At 38.0% G+C, this 22792-nt stretch overlaps 2 non-coding genes across 2 annotated transcripts; one reads left to right on the top strand and one right to left on the bottom strand.

Moving 5' to 3' along the window:
* The first annotated feature begins 4578 nt into the window (after positions 1–4578).
* LOC112724511 (small nucleolar RNA R71) lies at positions 4579–4686 on the top strand. Its single transcript, XR_003163670.1, has one exon. It is a non-coding gene; the product is annotated as a small nucleolar RNA R71 (small nucleolar RNA).
* Positions 4687–18326: 13640 nt separating this feature from the next.
* On the bottom strand, positions 18327–18434 carry LOC112725229 (small nucleolar RNA R71). Its single transcript, XR_003164351.1, has one exon. It is a non-coding gene; the product is annotated as a small nucleolar RNA R71 (small nucleolar RNA).
* Between the last annotated feature and the right edge of the window lie 4358 nt (positions 18435–22792).

Here is a 22792-nt window from a genome sequence, read left to right on the forward strand (position 1 = left end):
CCTAAGCACTTTGTTTTCCAGTATTACCACCAGATACATAAATGCCACAGACACATAATTGGGTGAACCTTTTCAGATTGTGACTCAGCTTTGCTAAAGTCCCCAATTAGAGGTGTCCAGGGTTCTTAAGCACACTCTTTTTTTGCTTTGGACCTTGACTTTAACCGCTCAGTCTCAAGTTTTCACTTGACACCTACACGCCACATGCACATGGTTAGGGACAGCTTCGTTTAGCCGCTTAGACCAGGATTTTATTCCTTTAGGCCCTCCTATCCAATGATGCTCAAAGCCTTGGGATCCTTTTTATTTGCCCTTGCCTTTTGGTTTTAAGGGTTATTGGCTTTTTGCTCTTGCCTCTTGGTTTTAAGAGCTTTTGGCTTTTTCTGCTTGCTTTTTCTTTTTCTTTCTATTTTTTTTTTCGCTATTTTTTTTTCTGCAAGCTTTGTTCTTTGCTGCTTTTGCTTACTTCAAGAATCATTTTTATGATTTTTCAGATTATCAAATAACATTTCTCCTAGTCATCATTCTTTCAAGAGCCAACATATTTAACATTCTTAAACAGCAACTTCAAAAGACATATGCACTGTTCAAGCATACATTCAGAAAATAAGAAGCATTGTCACCACATCAATATAATTAAACTAAGTTCAAGGATAAATTCGAAACTCATGTTCTTCTTGTTCTTTTGAATTAAAACATTTTTCATTTAAGAGAGGTGATGGATTCATAGGACATTCATAACTTTAAGACAAAGATACTAACTACTAATGATCATGTAATGAAGACACAAACATAGATAAGCACACAACATAGAAAATGAAAAATAGAAGAAATAAGAACAAGGAATGAATCCACCTTAGTGATGGTGGCGTTTCCTTCTTGAGGAACCAATGATGTCCTTGAGCTTTTCTATGTCTCTTCCTTGTCTTTGTTGCTCCTCCCTCATTGCTTTTTGATCTTCTCTTATTTCATGAAGCATGATGGAGTGCTCTTGATGTTCCACCCTTAGTTGTCCCATATTGGAACTCAATTCTCCTAGGGAGGTGTTGATTTGCTCCCAATAGTTTTGTGGAGGAAAGTGCATTTGAGGCATCTCCGGGATCTCATGGTGATGAGCTTCATACGCCTCTTGAGCTCTATGAATGGGCTCTCTTGCTTGCTCCATCTTTTTCTTAGTGATGGGCTTGTCCTCTTTAATGAGGATATCTCCCTCTATGTTAATCCCAGCCGAATTGCATGTGGCAAATGAGGTGAGGAAAGGCTAACCTTGCCATAGTGGAGGACTTGTCAGCCACCTTGTAGAGTTCTTGAGGTATAATCTCATGAACTTCCATCTCTTCTCCAATCATGATGCTATGGATCATGATGGCCCGGTCTATAGTAACTTTAGACCGGTTGCTAGTGGGAATGATTGAGCATCGAATGAACTCCAACCATCCTCTAGCTACAAACTTGAGGTCTAATCTTCTTAGTTGAACCAGCTTGCCTTTGGAGTCAATCTTCCATTGAGCTCCTTCTACACATATGTCCATAAGGACTTGGTCCAACCTTTGATCAAAGTTGACTCTCCTTGTGTAGGGGCGTGCGTTCTCTTCCATGTTTGGCAAGTTGAATGCCAACCTCACATTTTCTGGACTAAAATCCAAGTATTTCCCCCGAACCATTGTAACATAGTTCTTTGGATCCGGGTTCTTACTTTGATCATGGTTCTTGGTAATCCATGCATTGGCATAGAACTCTTGAACCATTAGGATGCCGACTTGTTGGATGGGATTTGTTAGAACTTCCCAACCTCTTCTTTGAATTTCATGTCGGATCTCCGGATACTCATTTCTTTTGAGTTTGAAAGGGACCTCAGGGATCACCTTCTTCTTGGCCACAACATCATAGAAGTGGTCTTGATGGGCTTTGGAGATGAACCTTTCCATCTCCCATGACTCGGATGTGGAAGCTTTTGTCTTCCCTTTCCCCTTTCTAGAGGATTCTCCGGTCTCAGGTGCCATCAATGGTAATGAAAAAACAAAAAGCTTATGCTTTTACCACCCCAAACTTAGAATTTTGCTCGCCCTCGAGCAATAAAAGAAAGAATAGATGAAGAAGAAGAAGAAATAGAGGAGAGGGAGAGTGGGAAGTGTTTCGGCCAAGAAGGGTGTAGAGGGGTGTGTTGTGTGAATTTGATGAAGAATGGAGGGCTTTATATAGGGAAGGGAGGGGGGGTTAGGTTCGGCCATTTAGAGTGGGTTTGGGTGGGAATTTGGTTTTGAATTTTGAAGGTAGGTGGAGTTTATGAGGTAGGTTTATGGGGAAGAGTGTTTATGGGATTGTGTGAAAGAGGGGTGAGAAGAAGTGAGTGGAGGTAGGTGGGGATCCTGTGGGGTCTACAGATCCTGAGATAATCCTATGGGATCCACAGATCCTGAGATGATCCTGTGGGGTCCACAGATCCTGAGATAATCCTGTGGGGTCCACAGATCCTGAGGTGTTTAAGGATTTACAACCTTGCACCACATTAGACATGTAAAATGCCCTTGCACACAACTCTGGGCGTTCAGCGCCAGGTTGGTGCCCATTTTGGGCGTTCAACGCCCATTTACTAGCCATTTCTGGCGTTAAACGCCAGAACCATGCTTGTTCTGGGCGTTCAGCCCCAGGATGCTGCCCATTTTGGGCGTTCAGCGCCAGAACCATGCTCTGTTCTGGCGTTGAACGCCAGGCAGATGCTCCTCCAGGGTGTGATTTTTCTTCTGCTGTTTTTGATTTCGTTTTCAATTTTTATATTTATTTTGTGACTCCGCATGATCATGAACCTAATAAAACATGAAAAACAAAATTAGATAAATAAACATTGGGTTACCTCCCAACAAGCGCTTCTTTTATGTCAATAGCTTGATAGTGGGCTCTCATGGAGCCTCACAGATGTTCAGAGCATTGTTGAAACTCTCCAACACCAAACTTAGAGTTTGGATATGGGAGTTCAACACCAAACTTAGAGTTTGGTTGTGGCCTCCCAACACCAAACTTAGAGTTTGACTGTGGGGGATTGGGTTGACTCTGCTTTGAGAGAAGCTTTTCATGCTTCCTTTCCATGGTTGCAGAGGGAGATCCTTGAGTTTTAAACACAAGGGAGTCCTCATTCCATTGAAGGACTAGTTCACCTCTGTCAACATCAATCACAGCTCTTGCTGTGGCCAGGAAAGGTCTTCCTAGGATGATGGATTCATCCTCTTCCTTTCCAGTATCCAGGACTATGAAATCAGCAGGGATGTAAAGGCCATCAACCTTTACTAACACGTCCTCTACTTGTCCATATGCCTGTTTTCTTGAATTATCTGCCATCTCTAATGAGATTTTAGCAGCTTGTACCCGATAGATTCCCAGTTTCTCTATTACAGAGAGGGGCATGAGGTTTATTCCTGAACCAAGGTCACACAGGGCCTTAAAGATCATGGTGCCTATGGTACAAGGTATTATGAACTTTCCAGGATCCTGTCTCTTCTGAGGCAATGTCAGTTGATCCAGATCACTTAGTTCATTGATGAACAAGGGAGGTTCAACTTCCCAAGTATCAATGCCAAATAATTTGGCATTTAGCTTCATGATTGCACCAAGAAACTTGGCAGTTTGCTCTTTAGTAACATCCTCATTCTCTTCAGAAGAGGAATACTCATCAGAGCTCATGAAGGGCATAAGGAGGTTCAATGGAATCTCTATGGTCTCTAGATGAGCCTCAGAGTCCTTTGGTTCCTCAGAGGGAAGCTCCTTATTGACCACTGGACGTCCCAGGAGGTCTTCCTCCTTGGGATTCACGTCCTCTCCTTCCCTTACAGGTTCGGCCATGGTGCTTATGTCAATGGCCTTGCACTCTCCTTTTGGATTCTCTTCTGTATTGCTTGGGAGAGTACTAGGAGGGATTTCAGTGATCCTTTTACTCAGCTGGCCCACTTGTGCTTCCAAATTTCTAATGGAAGACCTTGTTTCATTCATGAAACTCATAGTGGCCTTGGACAGATCAGAGACTAAGTTTGCCAAATTAGAAGTATTTTGTTCACAGTTCTCTGTCTGTTGCTGAGTGGATGATGGAAAAGGTTTATTATTGTTAAACCTATTTCTTCCACCATTATTAAAGCCTTGTTGAGGCTTTTGATCCTTCCATGAGAAATTTGGATGATTTCTCCATGATGAGTTATAGGTGTTTCCATAAGGTTCATCTAAGTAATTCACCTCTGCTATTGCAGGGTTCTCAGGATCATAAGCCTCTTGAGTAATGTTGGATGCAACTTGCATTCCATTCAGACTCTGAGAGATCATATTGACTTGCTGAGTCAATATTTTGTTCTGAGCCAATATGGCATTCAGAGTATCAACTTCAAGAACTCCCTTCTTCATAGGCGTCCCATTACTCACAGGATTCCTCTCAGAAGTGTACATGAACTGGTTATTAGCAACCATGTCAATGAGTTCTTGAGCTTCTGCAGGCGTTTTCTTTAGGTGAATGGATCCACCTGCAGAAGTATCCAATGACATCTTTGATAACTCAGATAAACCATCATAGAATATATCCAGGATGGTCCATTCTGAAAGCATATCAGAAGGACACTTTTTGGTCAGCTGTTTGTATCTTTCCCAAGCTTCATAGAGGGATTCACCTTCCTTCTGTTTGAAGGTTTGAACATCCACTCTAAGCTTGCTCAGCTTTTGAGGAGGAAAGAACTTGGCAAAGAAAGTCGTGACCAGCTTATCCCAAGAGTTTAGGCTGTCCTTGGGTTGAGAGTCCAACCATATTCTAGCTCTGTTTCTTACAGCAAAAGGGAAAAGCATGAGCCTGTAGACTTCAGGATCTACTCCATTAGTCTTAAGAGTATCACATATCTGCAAGAATTTAGTTAAGAACTGAAAAGGATCTTTAGATGGAAGTCCATGAAACTTGCAGTTCTGCTGCATCAGAGAAACTAATTGAGGTTTTAGCTCAAAGTTGTTTGCTCCAATGGCAGGAATGGAGATGCTTCTTCCATGTAGATTGGAATTAGGTGCAGTAAAGTCACCAAGCATCCTCCTTCCATTATTATTATTTTTGGCTGCCATCTCCTCTTCCTGTTCGAAAATTTCTGAAAGGTTATCTCTGGATTGTTGTAATTTAGCTTCTCTTAGTTTTCTCTTCAGAGTCCTTTCCGATTCTGGATCTGCTTCAACAAGAATATTCTTGTCCTTGCTCCTGCTCATATGACAAAGAAGAGGGCACAGAAAAAATAATAATAATAATATGGATCCTTTATACCACAGTATAGGGATCCCTTTGTGAGTGGAAGAAAAGAGGGAGACAAAGAATGTGATGTAAAGAAAGAAACACAACTGTGAGGAGGGCAGAGATGTGAGATGAGATGTTAGTAAATGAATAAATAAATAGAATGAGATGGGAGAGGGAAAATTTCGAAATTAATTTTTGGAAAAGAGTTAGTGATTTTTGAAAATAGTTTTTGAAAAATGTTAGAAATTTTCGAAAATCAAGATTTAAAAATTAAAATAATTAATAAATTAAAAAGGAATTTTGAAAAAGGGGGAAGATATTTTCGAAAATGAGAGAGAGAGAGTTAGTTAGGTGGTTTTGAAAAAGATAAGAAACAAACAAAAAGTTAGTTAGTTAGTTGAAACATTTGAAAAGATAAGAAGTTAGGAAGTTAGAAAAGATATTTTGAAATCATATTTTTGAAAAAGATAAGATAAGAAGATATTTTTGAAAAGATATGATAGAAATTAGTTTTTAAAAAAGATTTGAATTTTTAAAATCACAATTAATGACTTGATTCACAAGAAATCACAAGATATGATTCTAGAACTTAAAGTTTGCATCTTTCTTAACAAGTAAGTAACAAACTTGAAATTTTTGAATTAAAACATTAATTGTTATTGTTATTTTCGAAAATTTGAAATAAAAATAGGAAAAAGATTTTTGAAAAAGATAAGATTTTGAAAAAGATAAGATTTTCAAATTGAAAATTTGATTTGACTCATAAGAAACAACTTGATTTAAAAAATTTTTTTAAAAAGTCAACTCAAATTTTCGAATTTGATGAGAGAAAAAGGGAAAGATATTTTTTTGATTTTTGATTTTTTTTTATGATGAGAGAGAAAAACACTAAAATGATGCAATGCATGAAATTTTTAGATCAAAACAATGAATACATGCAAGAATGCTATGAATGTCAAGATGAACACCAAGAACACTATGAAGATCATGATGAACATCAAGAACACATTTTTGAAAAATTTTTAATGCAAGAAAAACATGCAAGACACCAAACTTAGAATTCTTTAATACATAGGCACTAAGAATTCAAGAATGCATATGAAAAACAAGAAAAGACACAAAACATGCAAATGCAAAGATCTAACAAGAAGACTTACCAAGAACAACTTGAACAAGAAACAGAAAAATATTTTTGATTTTTATGATTTTCTAATTTTTTTGGATTTTTTTTTTCGAAAATTATTTGTAAAAGAAAAAATAAGGATTCCAAAATTTTTAATATGAATTCCAGGAATCTTGCCATGTTAGTATAAAGCTTCAGTCCAGGAATTAGACATGGCTCACTAGCCAGCCAAGCTTTCAATGAAAGCTTCGGTCTAAAACACTAGACATGGCCAATGGCCAGCCAAGCTTCAGCAAACATAGATACCTCTCATCTATACAACAGCTGATATTTCATCCAACTTCATATACTTATGACTGGAAGCCTCAGTCCAAAAGAATTCAGACATGGCTTTACAGCCAGCCAGGCTTCACATGCTTCATGAAACACTAGAATTCATTCTTTAAAAATTTTGAATAAATTTTTTTTTTTTCGAAAACATGTGAGAAAATTTTGAAATATTTTTGAAAAATTTTTGAAAAGAAAACAAAAAGAAAATTACCTAATCTGAGCAACAAGATGAACCGTCAGTTGTCCAAACCCGAACAATCCCCGGCAACGGCGCCAAAAACTTGGTGCTGTTGCCGGATCAAACTTGGCACTGATGTTACCGGACCAAAAGCTTGCCGAAAACTCAAACAATCCCCGGCAACAGCGCCAAAAACTTGGTGCGAAGAAATTGTGATTACACTTTAATTATGTAAAATTCATCGCTCTTTCTTTCCCTGGTAATGGCGCAAAAAACATGATGCCAATACCATGGTTCACAACTTTGCACAACTGACCAGCAAGTGCACTGGGTCGTCCAAGTAATACCTTACGTGAGTTAGGGTCGAATCTCACGGAGATTGTTGGTATGAAGCAAGCTATGGTCACCTTGTAAATCTCAGTCAGGCAGATATAAATTGATAATGGTGTTTTCGTAAACAATTAATAAAACAGGGATAGAAATACTTATGTAAATCACTGGTGAGAATTTCAGATAAGCGAATAGAGATGCTTTCGTTCCTCTGAACCTCTGCTTTCCTGCTATCTTCATCCAATCAGTCTTACTCCTTTCCATGGCTGGCTTTATGTGATACATCACCATTATCAATGGCTACTTTCGGTCTTCTCTCGGGAAAATGATCCAAATGCCCTATCACGGCACGGCTAATCGTCTGGAGGCATCACCCTTGTCAATGGCTTCATCTTATCCTCTCAGTGAAAATGGTCAATGCACCCTGTCACGGCACGGCTATTCATCTGTCGGTTCTCGATCATGCTGGAATAGGATTTACTATCCTTTTGCGTCTGTCACTACGCCCGGCAATCGCAAGTTTGGAGCTCGTCACAGTCATTCAATCATTGAATCCTACTCGGAATACCACAAACAAGGTTTAGACCTTCCGGATTCTCTTGAATGCCGCCATCATTCTAGCTTGCACCACGAAGATTCTGATTAAGAGATCTGAGAGATACTCATTCAGTCGAAGGTAGAACGGAAGTGGTTGTCAGGCACGCGTTCATAGGGAATGATGATGATTGTCACATTCATCACATTCAAGTTGAAGAGCGAATGAATATCTTAGAAGCGAAATAAGATGAATTGAATAGAAAACAGTAGTACTTTGCATTAATCTTTGAGGAACAGCAGAGCTCCACACCTTAATCTATGGAGTGAAGAAACTCTACCGTTGAAAATACATAAGTGATAATGGAGTTCATTGGTCTCGGCCCCAGAGGGGAACCGGAGTAACCAAGACTCTATGATCCGAAGACAAAACTCAGGATGTCTAATACAATATTAAAATGTCCTATTTATAATAAACTAGCTACTAGGGTTTACAGAAGTAAGTAATTGATGCATAAATCCACTTCCGGGGCCCACTTGGTGTGTGCTTGGGCTGAGCTTTGAGTGTTGCACGTGTAGAGGTCCTTCTTGGAGTTGAACGCCAGCTTTTGTGCCAGTTTGGGCGTTCAACTCTGGTTTTGGCTCCTTTTCTGGCACTGGACGCCAGATTTGGGCAGAAAGCTGGCGTTGAACGCCATTTTATGTCGTCTAAAATTGGCCAAAGTATGGACTATTATATATTGCTGGAAAGCCCTGGATGTCTACTTTCCAACGCAATTGGAAGCGCGCCATTTTGAGTTCTGTAGCTCCAGAAACTCTACTTTGAGTGCAGGGAGGTCAGAATCCAATAGCATCAGCAGTCCTTCTTCAACCTCTGAATCTGATTTTTGCTCAAGTCCCTCAATTTCTGCCAGAAAATACCTGAAATCACAGAAAAACACACAAACTCATAGTAAAGTCCAGAAATGTGAATTTAACATAAAAACTAATGAAAACATCCCTAAAAGTAACTAGATCCTACTAAAAACATACTAAAAATAGTGCCAAAAAGTGTATAAATTATCCGCACATCATTCATCTTTGGAATTTTGTACCAGCGTGCCACGCCAAGCTGCTCAAGTGGCACGCCCATTCATTTGTGTCCTTCTTAGCTTTGGCGTGCCACGCCTGGTTCCTCAAGTGGCACACCCAAGTGATTTTAAAGCTGGCGTGCCACGCCTTCGACACTAAGTGGCACGCTCATGAATTAAGTGGTGAGTTTGGCATGCCACGCCCCTTTGGTGGCCTTCATTGTTGCTCTCTGGAAAGTTGTACTGGCATGCCACTCCCAGCTCCTGGCGTGCCACGCCCATGTGAATGCTGGATGATCCTCCCTGGACTTTAGTACTGGCGTGCCACGCCCATGTGATTTTGTGGCGTTTGCGCCAAGTGGCACGCCTGTTTCACACGCCAGCTTCTTTTGTTGTTTTCTCCCCCTTTTTGATGTCTTTTTCTCCTGAAATTTAGCACAAACTCATTTCAAAGCAATGTACTATAATGTTTATCAATTGATGCATGAATTGTAATGATTTAATGAGATTATGTCCTTTTATGGTCCTTTTTATGCAAGAAAAAAGGGTAGATGATGCAAGTCATCACACCTTCCAGTGGAGCTAGAACACAAAGCTTACTGGGCCACTAAGCTCCTCAATTTTGATCCCCATGCAGTAGGAGAAAAAAGGTTGTTGCAACTCAATGAGCTAGATGAATTCAGACTGGAAGCTTATGAGAATGCAAAGATATACAAGGAGAGAGCTAAAAAGTGGCATGACAAGAAAATTTTGAAAAGAGAGTTCAAACCAGGATAGCAAGTACTCCTATATAATTGCAGGCTCAAGATTTTCCCACGCAACCTCAATTCTAAATGGACTGGCCCGTATTTGATCACAAAGGTTCACCCTTGTGGAAGCCTTGAACTTTTGGATGAGGCTACAAAGGACACAATCACAGCAAATGGCCACAGAGCAAAGCATTATTTGGGAGGCCCTTGGAACAAAGAGAAAGAGGTTCAAGAATTAAGTTGAGCAAGAATAAGGAATGTCAAGCTAGTGACATTAAAAGAGCGCTTGTTGGGAGTCAACCCAACCAAAGGTAGTTTTCTTTTCCTAACTATTTCAATAAAAAAGGTTGAGTAGCTTTATCTGTATTGCAAGGAGCTAAGTTTGGTGTTTCACACCAAAACAATTTAAGGGAGAATGAAGGATGCTAAGTTTGGTGTTCCACCAAAAATCTCATTTGAAAACATATTTTCACCTTCTGCATAAATAGTTGCTAGCTCCAAGCAATCAGAGAAACTACTTAGCCATTGTCTATTTTCTAGTTTTTAGTTTTGTGACCCTCAGCAAAAGCACAATGTTTCATATAAATGGTTGACTTGTTGCGTAAGAGACATTGGCAAGGAACCAAGTTTGGTGTTCACACACCAAAGTAAGTTTAAAAGCCTACAAACAGATTCTTTATATTAACCATTTACCTAAGGGCTTGGGAAACAAGCAACTTCTAAGGATTGTGTAGGAAAACATTCAACCTTGAGAAGTAATATGCATGATCATCCCAAGGAGGTACAATAGAGAGAAATAATGATGACAGAAGAAAAGCTGAGAGACAATCCCAGGTTGTATAGACACTTAATCTTTTTTGCTGTGTTTTAACTTGGAGATTCCTATATGTCTTGCTGAAGTGTTCAATTAGGTGTAAGTGGAGATGTTTGCTAAGAATGCTAGCCTGCATTGTACTTGTTATCAATCACTTGCTTAAATTCTATTTTGTTCCCCTCTGCATGAATAAAAAAAATGTTTGAAACAGAAAGTGATTGTCCAATCTTGTAGGAATTAGAATGAAATTCAGTGGTGGTACTTGCTTGATTTAATGATTAGCTCAATAATAAAAACTGCATTATAAAATGTTCCTTGAAGTGTGAATTAGGTTGCTTCTAAAACCTTTTATTAATGAATATCCCCTTGAGAATGATCAAAGTAAGAAAGAAAAAAAAGAAAAGCCAAGAATTGGCAAAGAAACAAACAATAAGGCTAGACACCAATAAATTTGACCTTAGGACATATGCCTGTGGTACTTTTGTACTAGGATATGCTTGGACAATTAGGTTCTGAGGAGTATTTTAAAACTTGGCCACTTGGATTAACTAATCTGGGATTGCCAGCCGAAAGTCCATTATCAAGGGCAACCTAGTTACAAAGCATTTAGTGATCCAAAGAGATGCTGGGTATCAATGTTCCTAGGAAGAAATTGTGAGTCAAGTGTCTGTGGTGAAGAAGTGTTGAGCAAAAATTGAGCCAAAAAGCTGCTTCAACACTTGCCACCAAGCTTTCATTAAGAAATAAGCTTTCTAAGCAAACGAAAGAAAGAAAAAGCTAACAAGGATCAATCAAAAAGCAAGGCATTATAGCAGCAACTCTAGTAAACCATCAAAGAGACATTTCGTATCAGATAGCTAAGAATAATTGAGCTACATTTGTCTGCATAAAACCCCATGAACCAAGTTCAATTATATGCTAAATAAGGACATGCATGCTTCTTTGTTTCATTTCATTTCTTCTTATGTTTAGTGCTTGCTTGGGGACAAGCAAGGTTTAAGTTTGGTGTTGTGATGACAAGTCATCTGATACTAGCTTTTCAAGCATTTTTCACTTGTTTCATTAGGTTTTATTCACTTTCTTGCACTATAAGTAAGTGATTTGGAGTGAATTTTCATGGTTATGTTAAATCAATCAACCAATATTTAATTAACACAAAATCATAAGGTTTAAGCTAGAATTAGTTGATTTTATGAAGGATTTAGAAACCTTGTGAATTTGGTGATACTGTGATACGTTTATTTGGTTGCTTGTAGGAGAAGAAAAAAAGAACCATGAAAGCGTGTTCAACCAAAGTGTGGCCATAGCCATAAAAGCGTAGCATTCAAGGAACCAAGCATAGCGCTCACTAATTGAGCGAAGCGTTCATAAATTGAATGCTAGAGGACAAAGCTCACCAAAGCAAAGCCAAGCATAGCGTTCAATGTACACAACGGAGCGCGAAAAGAAGCTCAGCAAACAAGCCCGGTGTTCAATTAATTGAGCGCTACATTAAAATGTTTTAACATTTTTGGGCATGGCAAAAGAAGAAAAGCAAGGCACATTGAAGCCAAGGGGGAGCACCAAGGTTCAAAATGGGAACCATGCGCAAGCAAAGAAGGGCGCTACGTTGCAAGCACTTTACTGAGTTCTACACAACAATACTTAGTACAAGGAAATTGGCCAAAATAAAGCAGCCAGGTTCGAACCATGCACACAAAGGCGTGCTACACTACACCAAGTAAGGAAATTGCTATCAAAAGGAAGCCAGCAAGGGTCGAAGAGGGGCACACATGCATAGAAAGGGCCTACGTTCTCTTCATTCACTGAGCACTACACATGATGAGGAAATTGGCAAAAGGGGACAGCCAGGGATCGAAAGTGGAAACCAACATACAAGGCATGTAGCGCTACGTTAAAACTCTTCACTGAGCGCTACACTACAAGGGAGGCACAAGGCAAGGGAGCGCTACGTTTTCTTTCTTAACTGAGCGCTCCACTAGAGGTAGCCCATGTTCCAATCTTCAATCAAAAGCGATCTTGGATCCACTTCTTCACCAACTTGAAAAGCCCACTCCAAATTCTGAAAACCAAAAATAGAAAGTGTATAAATAGGAGTTAATTTTATTTGTAAAGGGATCTTTTAGCTCATTTAACTTTTACCTTGGTACTTTTAGCTCCATTTCAGTTTTCACTTTGATTTGAATTGTGCTAAATTTGGGAATTGGTATATGAGTTTTTCTTTCTACATTTTTATTTCTTCTGCAACTTCTGCTATCTATTCTTAGAATTTGAATTGAGATTGAAGAGCTTCATTGTTTCTAAGTTTGAGAATCATCTTTTTGCCTCTCTTCTCAATTGTTCTAAAAGTTGAATCTGAGTTTAGTTTCTATTTTTATTTTCTTCTTCTGCAACTTTTACTTTTTTGTTTTGGGAATTTGAGAATTGGATCTAAGTTTCATTTACTGTTTTAATTTTCATTTCTTCTGCAATTACTTTTCTGCTTGATCAAGAGATCAATTGAGATCTAGATCTGCTTTCTAATCTCATTTCTCTTCTTCAATCTTCAATTTCTTTTTAGGTTTTCATAATTGAATAAAGTTCTCTTGCTGTTTGTTTCTCCAAGAAATTTTCCTTTTTGTTTTTCTACTGAATTAAATCCCTTCATCTAATAGCTTTCTGATTTGCTTCAGATTACATTTTCTTGTTGAATTCTGAATTCCAGCACCCAAATCCCTTTTACTCTTCAAGCAATTTACAATTCTTAGCAATTTAGATTCAGCAATTTATATTTCTTGTAGTTTAAGTTTCTGCAATTTACTTTTCTTGCAATTTAAGTTTCAGCTCTTTTACTTTCTTGTTCTTTAAGTTTTATGCAATTTACTCCTCTGCACTTTACTTTTCTGTCAATTTCCCCTCTACACCTTTATTTACTTGAAATTTAGTTTCTGTCAATCAAAATCACTCAATTCATCAACTGTTTGCTTAACTAAACTAACCACCTAACTAAAATTGTTCAATCCATCAATCCCTGTGGGATCGACCTCACTCATGTGAGTAATTACTACTTGATGCGACCCGGTACACTTGCCGGTGAGTTGTGTAGAATCGCTTTTCCACTCATCAGACACTAAATCTGAGGGAGAAAACTTACCCCAAAAGTGCAAAGTTGAACATAGTATCAACCTGCAGTAAGGCTAGCTGACCTCTTCACCTTCCAAGGAAGATAAATTGAGCAATAAAGCTTTAAATGATTAGCTCTCAAATGCATTGGAAAGTAGACATTCAAGGCTTTCCAACGATATATAATAGTATGGGTGAACATTAAGTTTGGGCCTCAAAAGCTGGTGCTAAATTTAGCCTCCAATGCAGGGTTCAAGCAAGTGAACGTCACGTTCACTTTAGTGAACGTCACGTTCACTTTAGTGAACGTTTTTGGCCTCCAAAACAGCATAACCATGCCTTCTTCAAAGGACCATAACTTGAGCTACAGATGTCCAATTGATGTGCTTACAGTTGCGTTGGAAAGCTGACATTCAAAGCCTTCCAACGATATATAGCAATCTATATTTAGCATGAAATTAAAGCACAAGTGATTGGAATCTTTAAGGTCCAAAAACCAACCAAGGAAGGCTCAGCAAAAATGGTAGCATTCAAAAAGTGAACGCCACATTCACTAAGTGAACATTTTCGAAGAAACAAGTGCACCAAGGAAGCAACCAAGAGAGGCAGCATTTGAAGAGTGAACGTAGCGTTCACTATGGCAACGCTAGGAGGGAAATTGGCGCACCCAAGGGAGCACACATGACAAGTGAACATAACGTTCACTTCCAAACTGAACGCTCCACTGGGAGTGTTACCAAGTGCATCTTGACCCATGCCATCAAGTGCCATCTTGGATCCAATTCTTCACAGACCCAAGCCACCAAATGCATCCAGATCCACTCTCATTCAAATCAAAAGCAACCAAAGCCCATTAACATGACTCAAAGGCACGAGAAAAAGCTAGATTAGGAATTTCATTTATGTTTTCAATTTTAATTTCATTTTTCATTTTGTAAAGCCTATATAAAGGCATCAATTTCATTTCATTAAAAAGGTTGGCTCTGCTAGAGAGCAATAGGATTAGGAGTAGGGTAGAATAGAAAGTTCTCTTTGAAACACTTTAATTTTTCTGAAATTTTTACATTTCAGTGTTGCAATTCAATTTAGCTTATGCAAATTTCAATTTTTGATAATCTTTGATGAGCGGATAATTTATATATTTTTTGGCATTGTTTTTCCATAGTTTTCAGTATAATTTAGTTAGTTTTTAGTATATTTTTATTAGTTTTTAAATAAAAATCACATTTCTGGACTTTACTATGAGTTTTTGTGTTTTTCTGTGATTTCAGGTATTTTCTGGCTGAAATTGAGGGACCTGAGCAAAAATCAGATTCAGAGGTTGAAGAAGGACTGCAGATGCTGTTGGATTCTGACCGCCCTGCACTCAAAGTGGATTTTCTGGAGCTACAAAACTCCAAATGGCGCGCTCTCAATTGCGTTGGAAAGTAGACATCCAGGGCTTTTCAGCAATATATAATAGTCCATACTTTTCCCAAGTTTAAATGACGCAAACTGGCGTTGAACGCTAGTTCCATGCTGCATTCTGGAGTTAAACGCCAGAAACAGGTTGCAAAGTGGAGTTAAACGCCAGAAACAGGTTACAAACTGGCGTTCAAATCCAAGAGAAGCCTCTACACGTGTAAAGCTCAATGATCAGCCCAAGCACACATCAAGTGGGCCCCAGAAGTGAATTTCTGCATCATTTACATTTACTCATTTCTGTAAACCCTAGTAACTATTTTAGTATAAATAGGTCTTTTTACTATTGTATTTATATCTTGGGATCATCTTTGATTAGTTTTATGCTATCTTAGACTTTTGTGAGGGCTGGCCATTCGGCCATGCCTGAACATTTATCACTTGTGTATTTCAACGATAGAGTTTCTACACACCATAGATTAAGATGTGGAGCTCTGCTTTTCCTCAAAGATTAATGCAAAGTACTACTATTTTTCTATTCAATTCAACTTATTCCACTTCTAAGATATTCATCATTCTCAACTTATGAACGTGTGCCTGACAACCACTTCCGTTCTACCTTAGATTGAATGGATATCTCTTGGATATCTAATATAGGGGACCGAGTCCAAGATATTAGTGTCTTCATGGTATAAGTTAGAACCCATGGACAGCCATTCTTGAGAATCCGGAAAGTCTAAACCTTGTTTGTGGTATTCCGAGTAGGATTCAGGGATTGAATGACTGTGACGAGCTTCAAACTCGCGAGTGCTGGGCATAGTGACAGACGCAAAAGGATCAATGGATCCTATTCCAGTATGATCAAGAACCGAGAGATGATTAGCCATGCAGTGACAGCGCATTGGACCATTTTCACTGAGAGGACAGGTGGCCATTGACAACGGTGATGCCTAACATACAGCTTGCCATTGAAAGGAGTAGGAAGGATTGTATGCAGACAGCAGGAAAGCAGAGGTTCAGAGGGACGAAAGCATCTCTATACGCTTATTTGAAATTCTCACCAATGAATTACATAAATACCACTATCCTATTTTATATTTTATTTATCTTTTACTTATCAATTCATAAAATCAGTTGAATCCGCCTGACTGAGATTTACAAGGTGACCATAGCTTGCTTCAAGCCGACAATCTCCGTGGGATCGACCCTTACTCACGTAAGGTTTATTACTTGGATGACCCAGTGCACTTGCTGGTTAGTTGTATGAAGTTGTGAAACAGAATTAAGAACATGAACGTGCGTATTGAGTTTTTAGCGGCGTTACCAAGGAAGGAATGATCACGATTTCACACACCAAGTTTTTGGTGCCGTTGCCGGGGATCGTTCGAGTTTGGACAACTGACAGTTCATCTTGTTGCTCAGATTAGGTAATTTTATTTTATTTTTAAGCTTTTTACTTTTATTTATTTTCGAAAAAAAAGATTTCTTCTTTTTCGTTTTTCTCAATTAATTTTCGAAAAATCAAAAAAAATTTAATAAAATCATAAAATCAAAAATAATTTTGTGATTCTTATTTGAGTTTTGTGTCAATTTTTAAGTTTGGTGTCAATTGCATCCTTTTATTTTTCTTAAAAAATTTTCGAAAACACATGCATTGAGTTTCTTTCTTGTTCTTCATGATCTACAAGTTATTCTTGATAAGTTTTCTTGTTTGATCTTTAAAATTTTCTTGTTTTGCATCTTTTCTTGTTTTCCATATGTAATTTTAATTTGTTAGTGTCTAAATATTAAAAATTTCTAAGTTTGGTGTCTTGGATGTTTTTCTTTTCTTAAAAATTTTCAAAAATAAGTCTTGATGTTCATCTTGATCTTCAAAGTGTTCTTGGTGTTCATCTTGACATTCAAAGTGTTCTTCCATTCATTAGTTATTTTGATTCATAATTTCTATGTTTTGTGTCAATTTTGTGTTTTTCTCTTTCATCATTAAAAATTCAAAAATCAAAAAAATATCTTTCCCTTTTTCTTCTCATCAAACTCAAAAATTTGAGTTGACTTTTTAAAAAATTTTTAAAATCTAGTTGTTTCTTATGAGTCAAATCAAATTTTCAATTTAAAAATTCTATCTTTTTCAAATCTTTTTCAAAAATCAAATCTTTCTCATTTTTCTTTCATAATTTTCGAAATTTTCAAAAATCTTTTTCATAATTTTCGAAAATCTTATTAGCATTTAGTATGATTGATTCTAAAATTTTAAGTTTGTTACTTGCCTAGTAAGAAAGGTTCAATCTTTAAAATTTTAAATCTTATCTTTTAGTTTCTTGTTAGTCAAGTAATCAACTTTGATTTCAAAATCAAATATTTTTAAATTTCTTTTTCAAATCTTTTTCAAAATAAGTTTCAATCACATCTTTTCAAAATCAATTTCAAAATCTTTTCTAACTTCTTTTCTAACCTCTTATCTTTTCAAAAATTAATTTTCAAATCTTTTTCAAACTAATCCTATCTTTTTGTTTGATTCTTATCTTTTTCAAAACTACCTAACTAACTCTCTCTTTCTAATTTTCGAAAATCACCTTCATCTTTTTCAAAATTCCTTTTTAATTAACTAATTGATTTTAATTTAATTTAATTTCGTTTTTCTTTTTTAAAATTTTTGAATTTTAATTTTTAATTTTAAATTCAAAACAAAAATATTTTTTTATTTTTATTTTCGAAATTCATTCTCTCATCTCCTTCTAATTATTTATTCATCTACTAACACTTCTCTTCCACCCAAAATTCGAACACCATCTTCCTCTCTGTGTTCGAGTTTTTCCTCTTCTCCTTGTTACATTCTTCTCTTCTTATACTTGCATAAGGAATCTCTATACTGTGACATAGAGGATTCCATATTTTCTTTGGTGTTCTCTTCTTTTTCATATGAGCAGGAACAAGGACAAGAACATTCTTGTTGAAGCCGATCCTGAACCTGAAAGAACTCTGAAGATGAAGCTAAGGGAAGCTAAAGCACAACTCTCTGGAGAAAATCTGACTGAAAATTTAGAAAAAGAAGGAGACATGGCTGAAAATAATAACAATGAAAGGAAGATGCTTGGTGACTTTACTACACCTAATTCCAATTTACATGGAAGAAGCATCTGAATCCCTACCATTGGAGCAAACAATTTTGAGCTGAAACCTCAATTAGTTTCTCTGATGCAACAGAACTGCAAGTTTTATGGACTTCCATCAGAAGATCTTTTTCAGTTCTTAACTAAATTCTTGCAGATATGTGATACTGTTAAGACCAATGGGGTTAATTCCGAGGTCTACAGGCTTATGCTTTTCCCATTTGCTGTAAGAGACAGAGCTAGAATATGGTTAGACTCTCAACCTAAAGAAAGCCTGAACTCTTGGGATAAGTTGGTCACGACTTTCTTAGCCAAGTTTTTTCCTCTTCAAAAGCTTAGTAAGCTTAGAGTGGATGTTTAAACCTTCAGACAAAAGGAAGGTGAATCCCTCTATGAAGCTTAGGAGAGATACAAGGAACTGACCAAAAAGTGTCCTTCTAACATGCTTTCCGAATGGACCATCCTGGATATATTCTATGATGGTCTGTCTGAATTATCAAAGATGCCATTGGACCATTTTGCAGGTGGATCCATTTACCTAAAGAAAATGCCTGCAGAAGCTCAAGAACTCAAGTTGATGTACACTTCTGAGAGGAATCCTATAAGTAATGGGACGCCTCAGAAGAAGGGAGTTCTTGAAATTGATACTCTGAATGCCATATTGGCTCAGAACAAAATATTGACTCAGCAAGTCAATATGATTTCTCAGATTCTGAATGAAATGCAAGATGCATCCAACACTACTCAAGAGGCATCTTCTGAGGAAGAAGCTTATGATTCTGAGAACCCTGCAATAGCAAAGGTGAATTACATGGGTGAACCCTATGGAAACACCTATAATCCCTCATGGAGAAATCACCCAAATCTCTCATGGAAGGATCAACAAAAGCCTCAACAAGGCTTTAATAATGGTGGAAGAAACAGGTTTAGCAATAGCAAGCCTTTTCATCATCCACTCAGCAAAAGACAAAGAGTTCTGAGCAAACCCCATCTAGCTTGGCAAATATAGTCTCTAATCTATCTAAGGCCACTCTAAGTTTCATAAATGAAACAAGGTCCTCCATTAGAAATATTGGAAACACAAGTGGGCCAGCTGAGTAAAAGGATCACTGAAACCCCTCCTAGTACTCTCCCAAGCAATACAGAAGAAAACCCAAAAGGAGAGTGCAAGGCCATTGAATTGATCATCATGGCCGAACCTACAAGGGAGGGAGAGGACGTGAACCCCAGTGAGGAAGACCTCCTGGGACATCCAGAGATCAATAAGGAGTTTCCCTCTGAGGAACCAAAGGACTCTGAGGCTCATCTGGAGACCATAGAGATTCCATTAAACTTCCTTATGCCATTCATGCGCTCTGATGAATACTCTTCTTCTGAAGAGAATGAGGATGTTACTGAAGAGCAAGTTCCCAAGTACCTTGGTGCAATCATGAAGCTGAATGCCAAATTATTTGGTAATAAAACTTGGGAAGATGAACCTCCCTTGCTCATCAATGAACTAAGTGATCTGGATCAACTGAGATTGCCTCAGAAGAAACAGGATCCTGGAAAGTTCTTAATACCTTGTACCATAGGCACCATGACCTTTGAGAAGGCTCTATGTGACCTTGGATCAGGGATAAACCTCATGCCACTCTCTGTAATGGAGAAACTGGGAATCTTTGAGGTGCAAGCTGCCAGAATCTCATTAGAGATGGCAGACAACTCAAGAAAATAGGCTTATGGACTAGTAGAGGACGTGTTAGTAAAGGTTGAAGGCCTTTACATCCCTGCTAATTTCATAATCCTAGACACTAGGAAGGATGAGGATGAATCCATCATCCTTGGAAGACCCTTCCTAGCCACAGCAAGAGCTGTGATTAATGTAGACAGAGGAGAATTGGTCCTCCAACTGAATGAGGATAACCTTGTGTTTGAAACTCAAAGATCTCCTTCTGTAACCATGGAGAGGAAGCATGAAAAGCTTCTCTCACTGCAGAGTCAACCAAAGCCCCCACAGTCAAACTCTAAGTTTGGTGTTGGGAGGCCACAACCAAACTCTAAGTTTGGTGTTGAACCCCCACATTCAAACTCTAAGTTTGGTGTTGGGAGGTTCCAACCTTGCTCTGATTATCTGTGAGGCTCCATGAGAGCTCACTGTCAAACTATTGACATTAAAGAAGCGCTTGTTGGGAGGCAACCCAATGTTATTTAATCATATCTATTTTATTTTCTTTTTGTTATTTCGTGTTTTATTAGGTTGATGATCATGTGAAGTCACAAAAACTACTGAAAAATCAAAAATAGAATGAAAAATAGCATTGAAAACAGCACACCCTGGAGAAGAGCAGTCTGGAGTTTAAACGCCAAGAACAAGCATCTGTTTGGCGTTTAACGCCAGAAACAGGCATCAAGCTGGCGTTTAACGCCAGAAACAAGCATCTACCTGGCGTTAAACGCCAGAAACAGGATACATTTGGGCGTTTAACGCCAGAAACAAGCAGCAGTCTGGCGTTAAATGCCAGGATTGCACAGCAAGGGCATTTTACACGCCTAATTGGAGCAGGGATGTTAAGTTCTTGGCCCCACTGGATCTGTGGACCCCACAGGATCCCCACCACTTCTTCTCTCATCTTCACACCTTTTCATAACATTCTTCCTCAATTAATCTCTACCAATCACTTCCATTACTCCTCCAAAACCATCATACAACCCACCTACACCCACCCACTTAAATTCAAACCATCACTCTTTCCTTTTCACACGTTATTACCACCTAAACCCCCCTGGCCGAACCATTCACACACCTCCATCTTCTCTATCTCTTCTTCTTCTCATCCTTTCTTTCTTCTTTTGCTCGAGGACGAGCAAATACTTTAAGTTTGGTATGGAAAAAAAGCATTGCTTTTTTTTGTTTTTCCATAACCACTAATGCCTCAAGGGATGCACTTCCCTCCACAAAACTATTAGGAGCAAATCAACACTTTCCTAGGAGAATTAAGTTCCAACATGGGACAACTAAGGATGGAGCACCAAGAGCACTCCATCATCCTCCATGAGATTAGAGAAGATCAAAGAACTATGAGGGAGGAGCAACAAAGACAAGGAAGAGACATAAAGGAGCTCAAGAGCACCATTGGTTCTTCAAGAAGAGGAAGACGCCACCCTCACTAAGGTGGACCCGTTCCTTAATCTCCTTGTTCTTACTTTCTGTTTTTCGTTTATTATGCTTTATGTTTTATTTATGTTTGTGTCTTTACTATATGATCACTAGTGTCTAAGTGTCTATGCCTTAAAGTTATGAATATGAATCCATCACCTCTCTTAAATTAAAACTTTTCTAAAAACAAAAGAACAAGAAGTACATGGTTTCGAATTCATCCTTGAAACTAGTTTAAGATGTGGTGGCAATACTTTTTGTTTTCTGAATGTATGCTTGAACAGTGCATATGTCTTTTTAATTTGATGTTTATGAATGTTAAATATGTTGGATCTTGAAAGAATGATGAAAAGGAGAAATGTTATTTAATAATCTGAAAAATCAAAAAAATGATTCTTGAAGCAAGAAAAAGCAGTGAATACAAAAGGTTGCAGAAAAAAAAAATATGGCAAAAAAAAAAGAAAAAAAGAAAAAGCAAGCAGAAAAAGCCAAAAGCTCTTTAAACCAAAAGGCAATATCAAAAAACCCAATAACCCTTAAAACCAAAAGGCAAGGATAATAAAAAGGATCCAAGGCTTTGAGCATCAGTGGATAGGAGGACCTAAAGGAATAAAATCCTGGTCTAAGCGGCTAAACCAAGCTGTCCCTAACTATGTGCTTGTGGCGTGAAGGTGTCAAGTGAAAACTTGAGACTGGGCGGTTAAAGTCAAGGTCCAAAGCAAAAAGAAAAAAGAGAGTGTGCTTAAGAACCCTGGACACCTCTAATTGGGGACTTTAGCAAAGCTGAGTCACAATCTGAAAAGGTTCACCCAGTTATGTGTCTGTGGCATTTATGTATCTGGTGGTAATACTGGAAAACAAAGTGCTTAGGGCCACGGCCAAGACTCATAAAGTAGCTGTGTTCAAGAATCAGCATATTGAACTAGGAGAATCAATAACACTATCTTAACTCTGAGTTCCTATAGATGCCAATCATTCTGAACCTCATGGATAAAGCGAGATGCCAAAACTATTCAAGAGGCAAAAAGCTACAAGTCCCGCTCATCTGATTGGAGCTAAGTTTCATTGATATTTTGGAATTTATAGTATATTCTCTTCTTTTTATCCTATTTGATTTTCAGTTGCTTGGGGACAAGCAACAATTTAAGTTTGGTGTTGTGATGAGCGGAGAATTTATACGCTTTTTTGCATTGTTTTTTCCTAGTTTTCAGTATAATTTAGTTAGTTTTTAGTATATTTTTATTAGTTTTTAAATAAAAATCACATTTCTGGACTTTACTATAAGTTTTTGTGTTTTTCTGTGATTTCAGGTATTTTCTGGCTGAAATTGAGGGACTTGAGCAAAAATCAGATTCAGAGGTTGAAGAAGGACTGCAGATGCTGTTGGATTCTGACCTCCCTGCATTCAAAGTAGATTTTCTGGAGCTAAAGATCTCCAAATGGTGCGCTCTCAATTGCATAGGAAAGTCGACATCCAGGGCTTTCCAGCAATATATAATAGTCCATACTTTGCCCAAGTTTAGATGACGCAAACTGGCGTTGAACGCCAGTTCCATGCTGCATTCTGGAGTTAAACGCTAGAAATAGGTTGCAAAGTGGAGTTAAACGCCAGAAACAGGTTACAAACTAGCGTTCAACTCCAAGAGAAGCCTCTACATGCCTAAAGC

The sequence above is a fragment of the Arachis hypogaea genome, chromosome 11, assembly GCF_003086295.3.
Source record: "Arachis hypogaea cultivar Tifrunner chromosome 11, arahy.Tifrunner.gnm2.J5K5, whole genome shotgun sequence".
Classification (NCBI taxonomy): Eukaryota; Viridiplantae; Streptophyta; class Magnoliopsida; order Fabales; family Fabaceae; genus Arachis; species Arachis hypogaea.